This window comes from Lactuca sativa, chromosome 8 (assembly GCF_002870075.4).
Source record: "Lactuca sativa cultivar Salinas chromosome 8, Lsat_Salinas_v11, whole genome shotgun sequence".
Classification (NCBI taxonomy): Eukaryota; Viridiplantae; Streptophyta; class Magnoliopsida; order Asterales; family Asteraceae; genus Lactuca; species Lactuca sativa.
In genome coordinates, this window is record NC_056630.2 from 100515119 (window position 1) to 100529054 (window position 13936).

A 13936-nucleotide genomic window follows, 5' to 3' on the forward strand; every position below is an offset into this window, starting at 1 on the left:
TAGACGACCATACTCTTGATCCATTTCAAAGGCTATAACCCAAATAGAACCATGCATATTATTTGAACCAAGTGCTCCGTTGATATCTTGACAAGCCCATACATATCCCTGACAGTAATATAATGAATTTACCACAATTCACATCATTAGGGAACCCATAACCTCATCCAAAAAGGGATAAAATACTAGAATTCTATCGAAACGACAAACCTCAATCATCAACAGACTACATCCTCATGAACGATGAGAACAAGACCCCATACCTTGATTGAGACTGAACAGATTCCACCAATATGCAATCAACTCAAGAAGACTTCCAAGGTGATCCTGAATGCTACCAAAACCTAAGCCTGCTATGAGCCAAAATTCCACACCACCATCATTGAGAATAAACATACCCAGAGACCAAAGGAACATAAAGCACACTAAACTTGATGAGAAGTTGACACATCCATTGGACTTCAAGTGTCACAACTTGAGACCTTCAGAAAAACCTCCACTAAATGATGAACAAAATGATCAATGATCGAGGATGCATTAACATTAGATCTAATGAACCAAAACCCACACTGAGCTGAACGTTCACAATTCTGAAACTAATTTCCTGATCGCTACCTACTATATACCCCTTCCCTGACCAAATCCCGAACCGAGATTCCATATACCCGCACCGCAGATCCCTATCATCCATTCGTCCAACATTATGAACTCAAACCGATCGATGATCCTCCAAGCAGAATACCCAGTTCTCCCCCACTTAGGGTTTGAACTACCACCCACGGGTGTTGAAGCCAACCATTTCGCAAACCGGTTCAAATGGAACGAACCATCCCTGACTCTTGAAATGCATAACACACTCAGGATGATCTTCCAGATAAGGACCAACCAAATCCTAAGAGAATTTCGTATTTCAACTGAAGACCACAGAAATTCCCAATCATAACCACTTTAGAATTAAGGATTTCATGAAAATGCATATGCAAAAACCAACTTACGATCCAAAATATAAACTCCTTGCCTGCAATCCAAACCGTTAATCTGGTACCTGAATTTCCTATATCCAAGGAAACAGACTCTTGATAGCAACACAGAACATCCATACTACATCAATCCTCCTACGCACTCCCATGTTGCCATACTATCGCCAAACACCATGACCTACAGACCCCATGCAAGGTTCACATCCTAACTCTGACAGTCACAAGCCTGCTCACTCCTTTTTCGAACTCGGAAACTGAAAAGAGCATACTCCTTTCCACAGAGAGTGACAATCCAATCCACTAATCAACCACTCAACTTCCAGCTGTAATCACCCAGCCGATAATAACAATCGTTTCCTTCTTGAGTCCCATGACTCAATGCACGACCTCGAGCCAAACCCTCGGTACTTCAGAACCAAAAAATCATCCAGGTCTGCGCCATTCAATCTAAGCCGATATCGCCACTGGGGCCCAAAACAATTACCAAATCCATCCTCATGCGTAAGCAGCCATAACCCAAAAGATCAACAAATACGGAGCCACTGCCACAAATCATATCACCAAACCACGTTATCTTCCCTGACCAACCCTTTGAATTCCTAAAACTTTCCTTGATTTAAGTATGGATTTTGTGCTTCTAGTAGTACGGGCCCAATACTACCTTCCACACCTATCCATACTTCCCCCAAGAATCATTTGGGACCTTCTAATACCTGCTCATAATAATACTCTCAAAACCTGATCAACTGCGAAACAACCACACTAAAATACTTCCAAGGCTCTGCTAGGATTCCCCCCCAACCTCCCCTGCTATCAGTTGCTAAAGAACCCCTACTAATGTTAGCTAACCACTTCATGAATACAATTACATTTAACAAAGCTTAAATAATCTTTCGACTAATGGACTAAATCCTACAACGGTTGGACTAAGACAAGAGCTATGCAATAGGTCCAAGTCCTTCATTCTAAGATTATTTAACCTTCATAACTTGTAATTTAATGTATTCATTTGATGGTTAATTTATATTAATATGGATCCCACAAAGCACAAAGCAAGCAGAATTCAAGCAAAGGACCGACTGGCACTAAGACACAATAAAATTAGGCAGTTGCTCATACAAAATTCTCGATCTCTATCTCTTCGCATCTCGTATACACATTCACCCCAACTAGGGGTGCAAACGAACCGAGCTGAGCCCGAGCTCGGCTCATGATCGTTTAAGTTATATAAGGCTCGAGCTCGAGCTCGGCTCGATTCGCACTTCCTTGTACTGAGCTCGGCTCGAGCTTGTAAAGAATTATACAAGCTCGGCTTGGGCTTGGGCTCGACTCATTTTTTATCTGACGTGTCTAAACAAGATTAAGCTCAGCTCGAGCTCGTTAAGAAGCTCGTTTACTAATACCCTAAATCCATATTTCCCCTAATACGTTTTTATTTTAATATATATATAAATAATATTAAATTATATTATATAAAGGCTCGTTTAGGCTCGCAAGCCTAATCAAGCTTAATGACATAGGCTTGAGCTCGAGCTCGTTTAATAAATGAGCTTAATATTAAGCACGAGCTCGGCTCGGGCTCGTTTAAAATCGATTTCGAGTCGAGCTTCTAATGATCCAGTCTCGAGTAGCTCGCGAGTAGCTTGGCTCGTTTGCACCCTGAACCCCAACCCTCCATGCACTGCACCTACTCATGAAACTTCCACCAACCCTACAACACTCGTGTATGTTAGTCATACATAACAATGGATCCTATTGACAGTCGAATACTCGATTCTACCCTAAGCCCTTCAACAAACAAGAACATGAAATAAGGCTAAACCGAACATTATCATGCTATAGAATCTTAGTTATGTACAACTATGATGTATACACCAAGGAAATACAATAATGATGCCAATTTCATTAAAGAAAGAGACCTAGGCTATCAGGTATCATATAATTAAGCAATTCTATCATGCAATTCTTGAAGATCCTTAGTCTATCACTAGCATGTTGTTCTAACATATCACAATATCAAATAACAGTGTGGTAATTTGGGGTCTACTTACTCGCTCCAGCTGATCATACACATCGCATCCTTTCTTGATTATTTTGAAAATCATTTTTCAAAACTTTTCATTTCCTTAGTTTGAGACTAGATTCACACGGGTGTTCTTCCAATTCACTAAAACTAAGGTTTTGATACCAACTTAAAACATTCCAAAAAAATTTCTAATTTAAACTTTTCAAAACAACATGTCACTAATAAAAGTGTTTACAAAACCATTTTTTCCAAAACATGATTTAAAATCAGAGTCTCCTAAGATCGAATCAGTAGTAAAACCAAGGATATGTATGGTCATGCCGTTGCCTTGCCATAATCATCTGGTGTACCTAAAATGATAAACTGAAACTGTAAGCACAAAGCTTAATGAGTTCCCCCAAAGTACCACCACATAAACATAATAATAAACAACATGCATACAAAGCCTTCAGCCTGAATGGAATGTCGAACCGGCCTACAGACTATCTGGGATAGTCACAAAGCCTTCAGCATGACTAGAATGCCTCTCTGTCCTACATACTATCTGGAACGCCCACAGAACCTTCAGCATGACTGGAACGCCTCATCGGGCCTTCAAGTTATCTGGAACATTCTTCAGGCCTTCGTCTTGACTAGTACGCCTCTCAGACCTGCAATCTAACTGGGACGCCCTATGTCTCTAGGTGCTCAGTCTACTCTGGTCCGCCTCAACCCAACCACACACAACATGTCAACATATACATAACCGATAAACATATGAACCCAGTAAAGCATACCAACATATCGATACAAACATTACCGAGTTTATTGACTGACAGCACAAAGCAATATACTCTCAACTCACTCACACTACATCGAAATATACAACAGATAAACATATATCTAGAAAACAGATAACAAGAAGATCTACTGATCACTAAGCATAAAATCATCCTATAAACCATGATATCGATCTAACAGATCACCACATCATAATAACATATTATCACATATGAGGACACCTAATCCAATGGGCCAACCTTGGTTCCTTCGACCTGTAAGTATACTGATGAAATACTTACCTAAATCCGTTGATAATCAAATAACTGCTCAGACCACTAAACCGGATAACCTTGTGCCAGCTATTAATAAATACAATATTAATCAATAATTAACCCGATAACCCAAAATTCGAGGCCCACTCCATAAACTAACTTTCTAAAGGTTAAAAGATCATTTTATCCTTTTCTTACTCATTCCATAACCAAGGCCTAGCCTAAAATGCATAAAAATCCCAAGACCCAAAATGGCAATGCAAAGCCCAAATCAAAAGCAACAAAAATTATGACTTTACTGATGTGTTCAATTAAGTTCTATGTCAAACAAATCAAAAATCAAGAAACAATCTGTTAGACAATGAGTATGATTGTTTTCCATGTACTTGTCCACACGATATCTTGAAGAACAGAAGATTATATGATCCCTTATCTAATGGACGCATCAGAGTTCGACAGCAGCCTTTTAGAGCTACGATTGTTAATCGGATTTTGAAGTTACATTGGCAGTTATATTTATTAGAATTATCCAAGTGGGAGACTTTTGGATCACGTGTCTAAGCCCATAACTATAATTGGTATGTACTTGACCCGATAGTAGCATGGTCCATTTCGGGTTGCCTTCATCAGAACAATTTGATAGGATGGATATTTAAGAAAGAGGTTATTTGTGATTTATTAATATATTATAAGTATAACATATTAATTGAGAAGTCATATTATTTAATTAAAATTGATCAAGAATTAATTTGGAATTAATTTAGTGATCAAAAGTGACTGATTAAATAAATAAGGACTGATTTTGTAAATCAGTGAAACATATGGTTTGGGCTAATGATTCATGATTGATTTGTGATGAACTAAGATTATGAGGTACTCCATCAAGTGTTAGTCCAAATAAATTGTTGGATCATAAGCCTAAGTGTAAGAATTAGGGTTTACAAATGGCTCTTGGAATTCTACACTATAAATGTGTTCCCTTAGCTCCAAAATCGTCACCCCCTGCATTTCAAGAAGAGCATAGCTGATTTTAGGTGTCTCATAAACCTCTCTTATATTTATCTAATTGTTATTGGTGTTTGTGACTTGTTTGAGGCATCACACTTGGGGTGCTAACCTCTTCTAAGGCCAAGTTCTACATGCTGCATCAAAAGGTAATCTTCTAACTAGTTTTTATCATACATATATCAAAGTTGCATGCTAGTTAGGCTTCATGCTTTGGAAAAAGAATATTGCATGTATAATTAGAGAAAACTTAGATCCAAAAAATTAGGGTTGTATGTGCACCATAGGGATGTTAGAGTACAAAAAACCTAACAGTGGTATCAGAGATTAGGGTAGTTTTCTGTTATATTGATGCATTGGTTGATATTCAAAGTTGAAAAAGTCACATTTCTGGCCTCTGACTGATGAAATCAACTAGTCCAATGATCTGACTCGCTGAGTTCACTTACAAACTAGCAACTCGACGAGTTCAGTTCATGCACTCGACGAGTACGATCTTCTGCTTGCAGATTTTTGAGCTTTTTGGCTAGAATTGGATTAGGATCATTACCACAAACTGTTTTTTTAATAAAATTCAATTTTAATGATATGGTATTGGTTATCCTCATCCAATAACATGATGATTGTTAAATTTTAAGATAATTACTTGATTTTGTGAAAAACTAATTATTTGTAGAATTTGAAATTATCATGCTCAATGAGTAGTATTAGGTCAAATTGGTAAATGTTAAATTATATGATTATTTTTATTAGTTAAATTTGATCTAAATGTTTCTTGAAGAGTTCAATAACTTGTCCTCAAGTTATGAAATATGAAAAGTCTCGTTCATGAAACTTTAACTCCTTAAGTTATGGAATTCAAAAAGTCTTGAAAAGTTTCATAACTTGCCCTCAAGTTATGGAAATTGGAAAGTCTCATTTATGTAACATTAAATTATAAAATTCTAGAGTTTTCTAAATAGTTTCAAAACTTGCCCTCAAGTTTTGAAATTTGAAGAGTCACATTTATGAAACTTTAATTCCAAACCCTAGAATTTTAGAAGTTTAAAATTCAACCCTATACTATTATAATATTAAAAGTTTAATACTTATATATGTAAGACAATTTAGTCTTAACGTTAGTACGCCTCATTCCCGAAGCTAGTCTATAAGGGGTGTTTAAGGAAGCGGCCTATAATATGACCGCCATTAGATATCTACTCTTACCCACTGCACTCTTGACTAGTGGATGATCATTAGCCGAATGGGTAGGATAGGACATTAATCCTCATTAATAAGTATAATTATATTATAAAGTAACTAAACTTTTATAAATTCCCAATGTTAGTTATTTTAGGAAAAATGTGAAGTTGGTGCTATTCCATAAAATTGCACTTTGCACCTTGCTAAGTCGTTAGTGAGCGTGTGTGGTTAACTGACACACTAATTTGGGACTGGAAAGAGTGGCAAAGGGTATCTTGATATTAATAACGGATAAATGGAGCATGTGTGATTAACCAAAACATTGATAAGGTGATAAGTAACATCAAGAGTACCAAGCACATTTGCATGGTTATTCACACCTTGTTTGTGATCATCGGTATCCCAGTCACAAACTTGAAGGGCATAATCGAGATTTAAACATGTCATTGAAAGGTTTAATTAATCACAAAAGAATCTAGGAATTTCAATTCATTTAAAACTTAATCTTCATTTTCGTTTTTCATGATGGAAATTGGTAAATCATCATTTACCTACCTTCAAATATTTTACAATTGGATTACGGCATCGCTCTTCCGAATTGTAGAATATTATGTTGGGTCCTAGCCTTAATATTTCATTTGGGTGTTATATTAAGGATCCTTATCTAATCTAAACTTTGTCTTTCTTTTCAGATGTGTACTTCGAATACTACTTCAAACCCAATCCCTTCCGACTCTTTCTCCCTCATGAACTTCTGTGGGAAGGTCATCTTTGATGGATCAAACTTCAATGACTGGATTCGAAATATTTTCATGGCGATTCGATATGAGGACAAAGAATATATTCTCGATAAGGAGCTAAAGGAGATTGATGAAAACACTGTCACTCCTGAACAAATTGCTACCATGACTTCTGGGCTTCAAAAGTCCTATGAGGACTTTTGGCCCTATGAGATGCACCAAGATTTGATGGAAAGGTACCAACAAAGTGCTCGGAAGGAAAGATATGAAATCATAGCCTCCATTATCACAACAAAAATGAAGGATGGAGAGTCCAACACGGCCCATTTGCAAAAGATGCAAAGGTTTGTGGACCGTTTGCTGAAGTTGAATGTCAATTTTGGTGAAGAGTTGGCTATTGACATTATCCTACACTCTTTACCTCCTTGTTATGATCAGTTCAGAATGACCTATCATATGAACAAGGAGGAAGTCACTTTAAGCAAGCTTTAGGGCCTTTTGAGAACTGCTAAGAATAGTTTGAAAGGCAAATATGTTATGTCTACTCCTACTACTGCCCCTGTCTTGGCAATTGGACATGGGAAGGGAAAGAAGAGGAAGGCTCCAAGGGAAAGTCCCATGATGGATCCTCTTGTAGTAGGACCAAATTTGGTCTGCTAAACCCTCTTCCAATCCAAAGGAAGTAGAATGCTTCCATTGCCATGGAAAAGGGCACTGGAAACGAAGCTGCCCCAAATACTTGCAGGACATAAAGGATGGGATGATCAAGCCCACCTTCGTAGGTATTTATACTATTCTATCTAATAATTCATCACATGCTAGTTCTTAGGTCCTTGATACAGGATGTGGTTTTCACATTTGTTTTGATTTGCAGGGTCTAAAAAGAAGTAGGGATGTGGAGCATGGGAAGATGAACTTGATCATGGGAAATAGGAAAGTGTCGCCTGTCACCAAGATTGGAGTTTATTCTTTATTGCTTAGTAGTGGGTTAAATTTAGAGTTGAATAATTTGTGCTACACGTCTGATATGGCGAGAAATATTATTTCTTTTCATGGTTTGTATAAACAAGGTTTTACTTTTTCATTTAATAATGAGATTGGTGGTATTAATGCTTATTATAATGGTAAATTTTATTTTGAAGCATTACCTTGTAATGGTATATATGAAACTGTGATGGTTGTAGATAAGTTAGGAAATAATGTGCTGCATATCGATTCGTCCAATGGTTTGGATAAAACATGTTTATGGCATTGTCGTATTGGAAATGTCAACAAGAAGTGCATAGCCCAACTCCAAAAGGACGGAGTGTTGGAGTCATTTGACTGAAATTCGGATGACACGTTTGAATCTTGTTTACTTTGAAAGATGACCAAGTCGCCCTTCACTGGTTCTTGTGCAAGGGGTGAGGGTTTGTTGGATCTCATACACACCGATATGTGTGGAACCTTCATTTCCGCCACAAGGGATTCTAACCGCTTTTATGTGAATTTTACTGATGATTATAGTAGATATGGGTATATCTACTTCATCAAGCATAAGTTAGAAACCTTTGAAAAATTCAAAGAGTTTAAACAAGAAGTGGAGAATCAATTTGGCAGGAAGATAAAGATGCTCTGATCCGATCGAGGTGGTGAGTATCTTAGTATCGAGTTCCAAGACTATCTTAAGGAATGTGGAATTGTTTCATAATTGAAGCCACCTAGGACACCAAAGCTTAATGGTGTGGCTGAGATGCGCAATCGAACCTTATTCGAAATCGTTCGATCCATGATGAGTCTAGCTTCGTTACCTATCTCATTCTGGAGGTATGCCTTAGAGATTGCTGCCCATATCCTTAATCTAGTCCCAACTAAGAAGGTTACCAAAACACCTCACAAGATGTGGACAGGAAAGGTTCCACATATCAAGGTTTGGGGTTGCGAGGCTTTCATAAGACAAGAGACTCACAACAAGCTCGAACCTCGTAGTGAACAATGTTTTTTCATCTGCTACCCACAGAAGTCCTTTGGATATCTCTTATATAGACCGAGTGACAATGTTGTCTTCATTGCAAGGAAAGGGGTTTTCCGCGAAAGAGAACTCATATGCCAAGAGGACAGTGGGAGGCAAATTGACCTTAAAGAGCTTCAAGAGTTAAGTGATGAAGGAACTTCAACCACTAGCGCTCAACCCAAGGAGGAAACTCCTGTTAAACTAGTTGACAAGTCCTTACCTATTAGACGTTCTAGTAGAGTTAGTGTTCCACATGTGTTATATGGTTTTCATATAACAACTGAAGGTGATACATTTATCAGTAATAGTACATTGGTGAATTTGGATGAACCTAACAACTATAAGGAAGCCATTGTAGGCCCTAAGTCTACAAAATGGAAAGAGGTGATGGATAGCGAGATTCAGTCCATGTATGACAATCAAGTTTGGAATTTGGTTGACAATGTACCAGGTCGTAAGACGGTTGGGTGCAAATGGATCTTCAAGAAGAAGACTAACATGGATGGGAAAGTACACACATATAAGGCGCAATTGGTTGCGAAGTCCTTTACTCAAACTCATGGAGTTGACTATTATGATACCTTCTCACCAATAGCGAAGATTAAATCTATAAGGGTGATGCTAGCCATAGCTGCATTTCATGATTATGAAATATGGCAAATGGATGTCAAAACCGCTTTTCTTAATGGGAAGTTGGCTGAAGATGTTTACATGAGTCAGCTAGAGGGTTTTGTCAATGCAAAGTACCCTAATAGAGTGTGTAAGCTTGAGAAATCCATTTATGGATTAAAACAAGCATCTCGCAGATGGAATCTTTGTTTCAATGAGAAAGTCATGTCTATCTAATCATTAAACTAATATCTCTTTCAGACCGATACTCCTAGTGGGAGTACAGTTAGCTTTCTGGTATTGTATGTAGATGACATACTACTCATAGGAAATGACATTACAACCTTTTAGGAGGTTAAGTCCTGGCTTGGGAAGTGTTTAGCTATGAAGGACCTCGGAGAAGTGCTTAAATTACAGGGATAAGGATATTGAGAAATAGGAGTAAAAGACTAATAGGAATTAGTCAAAGTACCTACTTGGACAAGGTTTTGAAGCGTTTCAACATGGAGGATTCCAAGAAAAGAGAATTGCCTATCCACAACAATACCAAACTGAGTAAGATTCAGAGTTCGAGTACCGACGCAGAGATAGCAGAAATGAGTCGGATACCATATGCTTCTGCAGTTGGCTCGATCATGTATGCTATGACATGTAATCGCTCTGATGTAGCCTTTGCTTTGAGCATGGTTAGTTGATATCAAGGGAACACTGGTAAAGCTCACTGGACTGCAGTAAAGAACATTCTTAAGTACCTGTGGAGGACTAAGGACTGGGTCCTTACCCTCGGTGGGAGTGATGACTTGAGAGTGACATGGTATACTAACGCCAACTTTCAGACCGACAGAGATAATTTCCGATCTCATTCGGGCTGGGTATTTACCTTAAATGGAGAAGCAGTACCTTGGAAAATTTCCAAACAGGAGATTGTAGTTGATTCAACGTGTGACTCAGAATACATAGCAGCAAGCGAAGCATCGAAGTGGGCAATATGGCTAAAGAACTTCATCGGAGAGCTTGGAGTTGTACCTGCTATAAAGGAGCCTATGAAGATTTTCTATGACAATGATGGTGCAGTCACCTTAGCCAAGGAAGCAAGGGATCATGGAAGATCCATACATATCAACAAAGAATATCACCTCAGAAGACATTGAGTAGAAGAAGGACTCCTCGTAATGAATGGGGTATCGCCAGAGGAGAACCCAACAGATCCCTTTACAAAGGGACTGAGTAGGGTTAAGCACTTGCAGCACGCTAGGAGTATCGGTCTGAAAGAGATATTAGTTTAATGATTAGATAGACATTTATAAACTTGTAATAGCTAAAATGTATTTGATATTTGATGATTGAATAAAAGGAGATTCATTTATAAGTAGAGATACTATCTTGTGTAAATTATTTACTATTGTTTCATTTTTGCATGTTTTGACTTCCAGAATAATAAGATTATTCAAACTATCCACATTCGATCATACTTTGAAAGTAGGTTATGAAAGTAGACTGTCATGAATGGGTTTTTTATGATTTTCTAAGGTGTTAGACATTGCAAAAGTTTGCTACAAACATTCATGAGTGCTCTTGAAATAAGATTTGAGTATTGTACTAAACTCATGCTCATATGAATCACTTCATGGAATTTATCACAAGTGATTGTGAGATGATAATATCATACAATCTTCAAACCAAGATATATGAGGTGTTGATTACAAGTTGGTTGTACATTGATGATTTGAAACTACATAAGTAACTTGATGCTATAAAACGTATTATTGTGTATGATTTAACGAGTGGTTGGTACAAGCATATAACTCGAAGTTTATCTATTCCTTTTATCCTAAGAGGATTAAAAGCGATATCTTGAGCCCCTCGATGATTTTGTTTTGACTTATGTGTCGGGCCCGGTCAGAACTCTTTTGAGGTGTTCAATTAAGTTCTATGTCAAACAAATCATAAATCGGGAAACAATCTGTTGGACAATGAGTATGACTTTATTCCATGTCTTTGTCCACACGATACCTTTAAGAACAAAGGATTATATGATCCCTTATCTAATGGACGCATCAGAGTTCGACAACGGCCTTTTAGAGCTACGATTGTTAATCGGATTTTGAAGTTACATTGGCAGTTATAGTTATTAGAATTATCCAAATAGGAGACTGTTGGATTAAGTGTCTAAGCTCATAACTATAATTGGTATGTACTTGACCAGATAGTAGCATGGTCCATTTCGGGTTGCCTTCATCAGAACAATTTGATAGGATGGATATTTAAGAAAGAGGTTATTTGTGATTTATTAATATATTATAAGTATAATATATTAATTGAGAAGTCATTATTTAATTAGTATTGATCAAGAATTACTTTGGAATTAATTTAGTGATCTAAAGTGACTGATTAAATAAACAGGGACTGATTATGTAAATCAGTGAAACATATGGTTTGAGCTAATGATTCATGATTGATGTGTGATGAACTACGCTTATGAGATATTCCATGAAGTGCTAGTCCAAATCAATTGTTAGATCATAAGCCTGAGTGTAAGAATTAGGGTTTACAAATGGCTCTTGGAATTCTACACTACAAATGTGTTCCCTTAGCTCCAAAATCGGCACCCCCTTGCATTTCAAGAAGATCATAGCTGATTTTATGTGTCTCCTAAACCTCTCTTATATTCATCTAATTGTTATTGGTGTTTGTGACTTATTTGAGGCATCAGACTTGGGGTGCTAAGCTCTTATAAGGCCAAGTTCTACAAGTTGCATCAAAAGGTAATCTTCTAACTAGTTTTTATGATACATATATCAAAGTTGCATGCTAGTTAGGCTTCATGCTTTGGAAAAGGAATATTGCATGTATAATTAGAGAAAACTTAGATCCAAAGCATTAGGGTTGTATGTGCACCATAGGGATGTTAAAGCACATAAAACCCAACAAAACTGAACTCCCAAATCATCCAAATAACATCACCCACACTCAAATGGGTATAAATCTCTTTTCCCAAACCATACGGAGACATTGCCTAATGTTGGTGTTACTCGATGTAGACTCCTTCTGAAGGATGCCTCCACCTTGTCCCATGGCCCCAACCTCAGGGTTGTCTAACATATTTCTAACGAATGTGTCGATACCATCCTGTTTCCCCCATGTATCCAAGGATTTCAAGATGGAGCTTTGTTGTAAGGATTTTCTATTCCCGGGCGCACATTCTTTTCTATTCTTAGGCCTAATCACCTGGAGTGTGCAACGAGGAAGAAGTAACAGACAGATCCATGCATCAACCGAACTAGGTTGGGAAATCAGCTTTTGAAGAGCTGTTTTCAAAGCCTGAGAAAAAGTGAGTGACAACTATGGGGGATACTCTTGACAGTGATGATAGGCGCTTTAAAAACACGATCAAGGAGCCCAACATCCAAAACCAAACCCCTAAGAACATTTGTTGTGGCCTCTTTAGAAGACGACTTACCGACAATGTAATGACTTAGGTCATCCTCTGTAATAAAACTCACAAGACCATCCGGGTGATGACAATGACGACTAAAAGCATGCAACATCATACACTTCCCACACATCCATTGACCAAAGACCTTCAAAGTTTCTTCCACCGCCATAAATAAACCATCATCACTAGAAAGGGCTTCACGTAAAACACATTTACGATCTTCAGTAAGTAGAAGATGCCTTTTGATGTGTGAAATCATACGAACAATCCCCTTACTTCCCACTTCACCATTTTGGGCAACAATGGAAGCTTCTAAATAAGCACAGACAAATATCACTCGAACTTGTAGAAGAAGAAGAAGCCATATAAGAGAACAAGCCTCGAGGTGAAGCTTAAGCTACAAAGCAAGTGCTAAAAAGGAAGGAAATGAAATGGGACACCAACACACTGTTGGTGTGCACATGGAACGCTCAAACTAACCAAACTACATTATCTTGAACAATAGAGCTACAACAAGAGAAAAAATGGTTTGGGTATTTTATCAAACACTTGGTGGGAAACATAAAAAGCTTCTTGGATTTTCATCTTATTCAATTGAAACATCAACCCTCTTATATTAAAATCCTCGACGTTGGTTTCTTCTTGTATCTTCCCTCTGATTTCGACAGCATCAAGAAAAAAAAACGAAAATGCATTCTTCATTTGTTTTTCATTTTTTGGTTCGTTTTTTAGGGATGTTTGAAGGCTCTTTAAAAGTTCAACACGTCACAAGATATGTTTAGAAGACAAAGCTGTAGAACAAAGCGAATTGGCACATTTCAAGCTTGAAACTCCGGTTTGGATCCTCTTGTTTGATGGATCTGGCAGCCGAACAAGACCTTACCAAAATAACATTCACATTATGAAGTATTTATCAACTAGTGATGTATCC